Source organism: Neoarius graeffei, chromosome 22 (genome assembly GCF_027579695.1).
Source record: "Neoarius graeffei isolate fNeoGra1 chromosome 22, fNeoGra1.pri, whole genome shotgun sequence".
Taxonomy (NCBI): domain Eukaryota; kingdom Metazoa; phylum Chordata; class Actinopteri; order Siluriformes; family Ariidae; genus Neoarius; species Neoarius graeffei.
The window spans coordinates 48,477,204-48,487,147 of record NC_083590.1 but is presented as its reverse complement, the minus strand read 5'-3'; the positions used below and the strand labels follow the sequence as shown (position 1 = coordinate 48,487,147).

General features: G+C 41.4%; 1 protein-coding gene across 2 annotated transcripts in view; it reads left to right on the top strand.

Annotated features, from left to right (window-relative positions):
- Nucleotides 1-9,944, top strand: part of arhgef1a (Rho guanine nucleotide exchange factor (GEF) 1a) — a 185,320-nt gene that overhangs the window by 168,943 nt on the left and 6,433 nt on the right. The gene's annotated exons all lie outside the window — the stretch shown is intronic.

The window sequence follows — 9,944 nt, the reverse complement described above, 5'->3', positions numbered from 1 at the left end:
CCGTAATTCGGTTTTAGACTAAAAGGTACTACTTTCACCTTTCTAGGTAAAAAGCAAAGATGCAATGGTGACATCGTAGCAAGTGAAAATATCTTGAATATAAAATCACATTTATCTAGTAGTTTTTATCATAAGATTTGTTCATTTTAAGCATTTGTTTTCTATAAAGAATAAAACAAGATCAACTGTGAGCTACTGCTCGCTTACAGTACGTATCCCCCCCCCCCCGCTCTTGCTTATATCAGAACGCAAGCAATCGAAGGAATAGGACACATTATTATTATTATTATTATTATGAATGTTGACTTCAACAAATAATGAACCCTGAAACAAGTAAGTAAAGAGCAGTGTCTCTCCCCAGGGATTTCAAACAGCATCCTGGTACACGGTCATTTTGAAATCGCATTTTGCTTCTTGAAATAGTGTCAAAATCCACCCTATATGTTTCGTTAAACCATTCAGTCAGTAAACAGGAAGTCGATGTACAACAGACCTGAAAACGGTACACACGGTATAGAACCCCAAGCTGAAGTTTGGTACCAAGTGGCTATGATTTGTGGCTGCTGAGAAAAAGGGTGTTTCGGATGGACAGAGATACGGACGGACGGACGGACAGACAGATAGAGGTAAAAAAAAACAGTATACACCCCCTCCCCTCCTTCGGCACAGGGGATATAATTGTCTGCCAATCGAAGAAGAAAATTTAAAGCTGGAAATAAGTAAAAAGTCTACAAATAGATTTACTAAACTTGTACAGTATTTGGCTTAGTGTTATCTTATAATAGGAAATACGAGATACATTTGAGTATATTCGAGATATTTCCACTTGCGAACGTATCGATTTTTGAGTTAATATCCTTCATTCTGGGACATTAACTATTATCTACACATTTTGCTTTACATTCATATACACTGCAAAAAATGGCCTTTCAAAAATAAGAAATAAAAGATTGAAACAAAGCACATTTGCTTGAATCAGGTGAAAAAAATCTGCCAATGGAACTAGTCAAATTTGACTTGGTAAGATTTCTTAAAGTAAGATGAAAAATCTAACCTGTTTTTCAATGAAATAATTCCAAAATAAGATTGGGGAACTTATTATGCGAGATCTGATTAACTCAAAATAATCAAAATAGTTCTTAGAACAAGATCGTACTTCTTACATTTAGCCATTCAAGTCATTTTTATTTATTTCATTTTAAGGGTGTTTCACTTAAATTCATGACAAAGTCTTAGCAGTAAAAACTGAATTTAAGATAAATATACTAATATTAGGATTGTTAAATTCTACAACTAAGCATTGCTAGCTTAAAAGATTCTCCTTTTGTGACCTGTAATTAGTAAAATACTCTAGATATGAGACCAGAGACTATCTTGAATCAAGTTGACGACACGTGTAGCATTGCAGCAAGTTTATTTTTTTTCCCATTTCAACATTAAAACATCTCTTAAGATTCCACTTCCCCAGGACCTCAGGCACCAAAATAATAATAATAAAAAAGTCTACGCATTTTGACTTACAGTGCTTACACAACGCCAAAGCAACAGTGCATTTTGGGGACACTGACTATTCATGTGTACGAGGGGTTTACAAGATCAGGCACAAAACAAACAAACTAAAAAAACACTGAACTTAACTCACAGTATTCCAAAAAGACCTCACTAAAACGCCCTCCACGCACTCATAGCCTTTTTGAAGGCACTTGTCTGGTCTAGAGTCTGTACAGCATCTAGAAGGAGCTCACTCTGAATGACTGAGAAAACAGTCGCAGTAAACTTAGGATCTGTAAGGTGGAGTTGAATTGTAATGAAAGATTCAAAGATTTCAGTAAAGTTCATTTATTCCCAAAACAAGCATACTTTTTTTTTTCTTGAAACAAGATGAACCGCATTTGACAAATGTCCAAAATGTACTTACAGTGGGGCAAAAAAGTATTTAGTCAGTCACCAATTGTGCAAGTTCTCCCACTTAAAAAGATGAGAGGCCTGTAATTTTCATCATAGGTACACTTTAACTATGAGAGACAAAATGAGAAAAAAAAATCCAGAAAATCACATTGTCTGATTTTTAAAGAATTGATTTGCAAATTATGGTGGAAAATAAGTATTTGGTCAATAACAAAAGTTCATCTCAATACTTTGTTATATACCCTTTGTTGGCAATGACAGAGGTCAAACGTTTTCTGTAAGTCTTCACAAGGTTTTCACACACTGTTGCTGGTATTTTGGCCCATTCCTCCATGCAGATCTCCTCTAGAGTAGTGATGTTTTGGGGCTGTCGCTGGGCAACACGGACTTTCAACTCCCTCCAAAGATTTTCTATGGGGTTGAGATCTGGAGACTGGCTAGGCCACTCCAGGACCTTGAAATGCTTCTTACGAGGCCACTCCTTCGTTGCCCGGGCGGTGTGTTTGGGATCATTGTCATGCTGAAAGACCCAGCCACGTTTCATCTTCAATGCTCTTGCTGATGGAAGGAGGTTTTCACTCAAAATCTCACGATACATGGCCCCATTCATTCTTTCCTTTACACGGATCAGTTGTCCTGGTCCCTTTGCAGAAAAACAGCCCCAAAGCATGATATTTCCACCCCCATGCTTCACAGTAGGTATGGTGTTCTTTGGATGCAACTCAGCATTCTTTCTCCTCCAAACACGACAAGTTGAGTTTTTACCAAAAAGTTCTATTTTAGTTTCATCTGACCATATGACATTCTCCCAATCCTCTTCTGGATCATCCAAATGCTCTCTAGCAAACTTCAGACAGGCCTGGACATGTACTGGCTTAAGCAGGGGGACACTAGTCTGGTTAACACCAGACCATATCACAAGTGAAATATGGTCTGGAATCCGCCTATTGAATTTCTCGTAGGGGAGGTGTGGTTTACGATTGTCAACGGCCGTTTATTGGACGTTGCGAATGTCTATCATTTGGCGTATACGTAGCCCATGGCCAATCATGGCAGTTGTACCCAGTGACGTAGTTAGAGCGACAAAGAAGACGAAGAGGCGAAGAAAGACTGTAACGCCAAACGCTGTTCTTTTTTTAAAACAAACTTTTGCTCTAAACTATTCAGAACAGTGTCTAAAGCTTGATCGAAAGTTTGGTTTGTATCGCTCGCCGCCATGTTAAATGTGATCCGTAAACAGTCCCAAATAAACTACAAGCTTCCGTTTGTCAAGTAGTACGTGTCACCGTCTTTCCACCCCTCCCCACTCTCTGATTGGCTCCCTAACTCAGGCGAGCCTTTAGACCATAGTTTCCATGCTGTCTTTTCAGATCGGAATGATTGTGCAAAGCAGCATGGGATTTGCCAGGCTAGGGGGACACGTCTGGCACTGCAGGATTTGAGTCCCTGGCGGCGTAGTGTGTTACTGATGGTAGCCTTTGTTACTTTGGTCCCAGCTCTCTGCAGGTCATTCACTAGGTCCCCCCGTGTGGTTCTGGGATTTTTGCTCACCGTTCTTGTGATCATTTTGACCCCACGGGGTGAGATCTTGTGTGGAGCCCCAGATCAAGGGAGATTATCAGTGGTCTTGTATGTCTTCCATTTTCTAATAATTGCTCCCACAGTTGATTTCTTCACACCAAGCTGCTTACCTATTGCAGATTCAGTCTTCCCAGCCTGGTGCAGGTCTACAATTTTGTTTCTGGTGTCCTTTGACAGCTCTTTGGTCTTGGCCATAGTGGAGTTTGGAGTGTGACTGTTTGAGGTTGTGGACAGGTGTCTTTTATACTGATAACGAGTTCAAACAGGTGCCATTAATACAGGTAACGAGTGGAGGACAGAGGAGCCTCTTAAAGAAGTAGTTACAGGTCTGTGAGAGCCAGAAATCTTGCTTGTTTGTAGGTGACCAAATACTTATTTTACTGAGGAATTTACAAATTAATTCATTAAAAATCCTACAATGTGATTTCCTGGATTCTTTCCCCCCATTCTGTCTCTCATAGTTGAAGTGTACCTATGATGAAAATTACAGGCCTCTCTCATCTTTTTAAGTGGGAGAACTTGCACAATTGGTGGCTGACTAAATACTTTTTTGCCCCACTGTACTTGTTTTTTAAAAAAAACTTGTTTTATTTTCAAAGGTGCTCCAAATAAGACTTTTTCAAGACATTTTGTCTATACAAGATTTTCAAGATGGACGGTCTAAAAACTAGCCTTTCTAGCTAAATGAGGTTTTGCTTGTTGGGCAATTATGTCTTATAATAAGGGTGGCTAGATGTTTTGACTTAAAAATAGACAAATAAACTTCCTAAGATTTTTATTTTTTTGCAGTGTACCCTTTTAAGGACACCTAGCGGACAATCGGTCTACATCCGATATACATCCGCGCAGCATCCCCTTTGTTTCTGTTAGGCGTACGTGATGCATCCCCTTCATCCGCTATGCATCCGCTCTTTCTGCTATGCGTCCGCTTCTCAGTTACCACCGGTAACCCCTTCGGAGCTGTCATCCACTTCCATCCGCTTTCATCCGATAGGCTTCCTATGAACATGCGTTTAACATCCCCGCTATATACTACCCACGTCCGTTCTTTTCCGTTCTGTTTTCGCAAATTTTCGCCAATTTTGTCCATTTCTGGAGCGGATGAAAACGGATAGAGCCACCCCCGAAATTTTGCTCGTCCGCTGTGTCCTTTTTGCATACGTTTTGTGTCCATCGGCCAGTGGGACCGGGCCTTTAGATTTTTGCTTGTGTTCTTGGTAAGTCAGTCAGTCAGTAATGTACCGGTAAAACCTTTTTTTTTTTTTTTCACTTTTCTCACTCACGCTTCAGAGAGAAAGAGAGATTATATAAATCTAGATGGGCCAGCAGGGTTCAGGTGTTTTGTGTTAGTCATTGGCCCTTTAGCTCACCACCGAACACCTCCCTCCCTCCCACACACCCGCCTGCATGTTACACAGTCTGATTCATGAAACTGTTGTTTGAGAGCATAAACAAGTGATGATACGAGCTTTACTGATGTATCCGCTTCAGCTGCATGGAAACAAGCTCTCACCCACCAGTTCTTCATTTGCATATCATAATCATACCATACACACCAGTTTACCCTCAGATACGTCTCATTTGAATGAATCACACCCTAATTTATGAAAGTGTTCTGACAGCGTACCAATAAAAGCCTTCAGTTATTCAAAATCCAAAAGAAGTAAATAGAGAGGAGAAAATTAAATGTGACTGAAGCTGAGAAAGAGGTGCTTTTTTGTCAGGGGTTGCTGCAATATAAAGATGTTCCTTTTGGCAGCCACAAAAAAAAATTTTAAAAATAAAAATAATAATTATCTTCAGTTTATGTCCCGGGCGGCACGGTGGTGTAGTGGTTAGCACTGTCGCCTCACAGCAAGAAGGTCCGGGTTTGAGCCCCGTGGCCGGCGAGGGCCTTTCTGTGTGGAGTTTGCATGTTCTCCCCGTGTCCGTGTGGGTTTCCTCCGGGTGCTCCGGTTTCCCCCACAGTCCAAAGACATGCAGGTTAGGTTAACTGGTGACTCTAAATTGACCGTAGGTGTGAATGTGATTGTGAATGGTTGTCTGTGTCTATGTGTCAGCCCTGTGATGACCTGGCGACTTGTCCAGGTCCGCAGTAACAACTGTCTTGCCGAGTGATGCCATCCATTGGCCATTTGAGTGGCTCTTCCACATGCCATCTGGCAGTGTGCCATCGACCCTGTTGGGTTCATCTGCCACATTGCACCGAAAACCACCCTGCTGCCAGCGCCTTATTGATGATGTACTATTTAACCCAGGGCTTTTCAAAGTGTGGGGTGCGCCTCCCCTAGGGGGCGCCAGAGTTCTTCGGGGGGGGGGGTGCAACGTGAGGAAAAATAAACCAGAATAAATGACTATTGCGGACATTTAGCGAACTTCAGCTAGCCTTTGCCAGAGACAAAATGGATCGATTTTTAGTACGTAAAGCTACAGTGAGTGAGGAGACAGAGTCTGGGCCAAGCAAAAAAAGAAGGAAGTATGACCACGATTATTTAAAGTTTGGATTTTCATGGACTGGATCTGAAGATGCTCCACTGCCACGATGTGTTGTCTGCCAAGAGGTGCTAGCTAACGATGCTATGAGATGTTTAAAATGTGTAAAACAAGATGGTTTTTTTTTTTTCAAAAAAAGCACAGATGTTTAAAAAAGAGGTTTTAAAAAAGCACAGATGTTTAAAATGTGTAAAACAAGATGTTTTAAAAAAGCACAGATGTTTTAAATGTGTAAAAAAGATGTTTTCAAAAAGCACAGATGTTTAAAATGTGTAAAAGAAAAAAAATAAAAATGTGTACAACAACCTTTTTTTAAATACGAATGGAACATTAAGTATAGCAACAACAAAAATTGTAAGGGGGGGGGCGCTGTTGTTTATTTGCTCTCTGAGGGGGGGCGGGGCTGACTCTCCCACACTTTGAAAACCCCTGATTTAACCCATAGCTGGAACCCAGGCAAGTGCTACCATTCTGGGTCAGAGCGGACCTGGGAGCAATGGTGATTAAGGGGTAACTCCACTTTCCCCAATACTCAAGTCCTCCGGGACTTGAGACTCACCATCGGTTGCAGTTTAACCCTCTGGGGTCTGAGGGTATTTTCTGGCACTCTAATGATTTTGGCATACTCTGATTTTGTTGTCAATTTCAACAAATTTAAGCAGTATGTCCAAAGTCATATGACTTTTTAGTATTCAGCACAAGTTCAGCTACAATAATATCTCTGTAGTATGTATGTCATGATTGTACTTTTTAAAAAATAACAGCTAAATGAAAATGTTGTAAAAAGCCGTTTTAGAACTGTGTTGGACTGTGTGAAAAAACATGAACTTACCCATGCTGTCGATCCGTTTCGGTCACTTTAGGTGATTCTGTTCAGTCTTAGAAATGTATCGAACACAAAAACTTAAATCTGCTCCATTGATTTGGACAATTAACTGGTCATCAAAAAAATGTAATGTCCTATTGTTTTGGGATAAAGGGTTGGCAGTGGGAGGGGTATTCAATGAGAAGGGTAAAAAATTTCCATTCATTCAATGAGAAGAGTAAAAACCCCTCCCACTGCCAACTCTTAATCCCATCAGATTAACTCTTAATCCCATCAGGTCAAGTCCCAATGGGAAAGGGTCTTTTCACACATTCAAACACAGTTCTAAAACTGCTTTTTACAACAGCTTCATTTATCTGCTATTTGACTTTATTTTGGTATTTGACTCGATTCAGGTGTGTCTTGAAATGAACTCTTGTACTATTTTACTCAGTTCAGAGACACAATTACTCTGTAATTTTGCTCCCACTCCAACATTTACACTTACTCAAGTTGATCTTTGGCTGGATCAAGTCGAGGTTTAAAAAAAAAAAAGCACTGCTCATCAGTGTCACAGTTCTCAAGACTGAACTGAATTGTTGTCCTGAATTATCCGAAGCGCATAAAATCCACACGCCATCTCGCAACAAGTTTTACCTCCAAATAGCCTAAACCAGAGAAGCTTTCATATGGACAGATACTCTCATCTCCACTGTGGATCTTTGCAGCTCCTTCAGTGTGTCTTTGTTGCATCTCTGATTAACGCCCTCCTTGCCCGGTCTGTGAGTTTTGGTGGGCGGCCTTTTCTTGTCAGGTTTGTAGTGGTGCCATATTCTTTCCATTTTGCTATAATGGATTTAATGGTGCTCCCTGGGATATTCAGAGTTTGGGGTATTTTTTATAACCCAACCCTGATCTATACTTCTCCACAACTTCGTCTCTGACCTGTTTGGAGGCCCCTTGGTTTTCATGTTGCTTGCTTAATAGTGTTACAGGGTCAGGGTCCTTCCAGAACAGGTTGATTTATACAGACATCATGTGACAATTTTCACCTTTAAAGTGGTAGGCATGTTGTGTAAATCAAATAGTGTTAACTCTACCCCCAAAAATCCATTTTAATTCCAGCTTGTAATGTGACAAAACAGGACAAACACTAAGGGGGACGAATACTTTTGCAAGACACTGTATGTGCAATGTAGCAGTCCAGTTTTCCATGGGCAAAGTCCATAATGGTGCAAGTCCATAAAGACCATGGACAGGGCCAACAACTTTTCTGTAATGCTCTTTGGTAGTTTCTTTCACATCTCTTCATTTCAGCAAATTTTCAGTATTAAAAAGCACACAACTCAAGAGCATAGACACACCATAAAATTTCGTATTATTATGTATTTGTTCAGGCTTCAAAACACCACAGAACACACACTGTCTGAGAATGAGAAGGATTGAGCATTACTTCATTTTAAGGCTACAAATAAATAGTGGAAAAGTCTGCAGTGTTCAATTTCCTTGTCATTTCAAAAAGTGCACTCTCTGATCAGACTCAGTTGCTGAGAATCCTGAGAACAAGCATTACTAACACTGACAGTGATGCCTCTTGAACGGTGTTTTTCCTTTTAAGTTGTCTTGTGCTAATAAGTATGTTTTTATTCCACCCTTATTTGCTAACTGCCAGGGTTTGCCAGAATACCCTGAATACCTTCTTGTGCCTACCCACAGGCATGCCAGTACCTTTCATCAAAGTCAGAGTGTTGTATGATGCAGTATTTGTAATAAATAACCTACAGCCAGGCGGCACGGTGGTGTAGTGGTTAGCACTGTCGCCTCACAGCAAGAAGGTCCGGGTTCGAGCCCCGTGGCCGTCGAGGGCCTTTCTGTGCGGAATTTGCATGTTCTCCCCGTGTCCGCGTGGGTTTCCTCCGGGTGCTCCGGTTTCCCCCACAGTCCAAAGACATGCAGGTTAGGTTAACTGGTGACTCTAAATTGACCGTAGGTGTGAGTGTGAATGGTTGCCTGTGTCTATGTGTCAGCCCTGTGATGACCTGGCGACTTGTCCAGGGTGTACCCCGCCTTTCGCCCATAGTCAGCTGGGATAGGCTCCAGCTTGCCTGCGACCCTAGAGAACAGGATAAAGCAGCTAGATATAATGAGATGAGATGAGAACCTACAGCCATCTTTCCCTTTCTTATTCTTGCCTCATACATATCAGACCACTATCCACTTCGGTCATGACTATGGTCGGAGATATCGATAACTTTTTGATTACATTGCAAGCATTTTCTAATGAAATGCTATGGAACTCTTGTGGTGCCCGCAGGCTTTGAGTAAGGTTCCCGCAATAGAATTTCTAGCCTTATGAGCCATCACTGACCGAGTTGTTTCCTAGTTGTGGTCAGTATAGGTTTTCCTTCATTGCTGTCTCTTCCATATGTTCACATTCCTGTTGTCCAGCAGACCAGAGACTACATCCCACAAACAATTTCACTACTGAGCTTGCTAAATTATTTTGAATCTGCTAGCTCACAATACTGGGACTGAACTAATGTTTCCTTCCATCCACCACTCATTCTCTCTGCCAGTTCAGATTATCCCTTGGTATTATTTGCTCAGAGCATTCCACATCCCCCACTACGGTTAGATGCATTTCCATTCATATTTAGTCTTGCGTTTTGGGTTGCAAACAGTAATGCTTTATAAACAAAATGAGAAGCCCTGAAAGCAATCGGGATCAATTCCTAGTCATACCAATGATTATGTACAGTACCTCCACTTCTTCTTGTATGTCAGTTGCAGTTGACTGCAGATTTGTTAGCTAGCTCAGGAGGGCTACCCATAGAGCACAGAGCAGTTCCCACCCAACCATTCACACACTCACCACCTATGGGCAATTTAGAGTAGCTAGTTAACCTAACTGCATGTATTTGAACTGTGAGGGAAACCAGAGCACTGGGAGGAAACCCATACAGACATGGGGACAATGTGCAAACTCCACACAGAAAGGCCCCCGTCGGCCATGAGGTTTGAACCTGGGACCTTCTCGCTTTGAGATGACCATGCTAACCACTGCACCACTGTAAATCAACAATTTGGATACTAAGACAACAAAACATGAGAGACTAATGTCCTCCAACCCTCTTTATAATCCAATGACTATTGACCC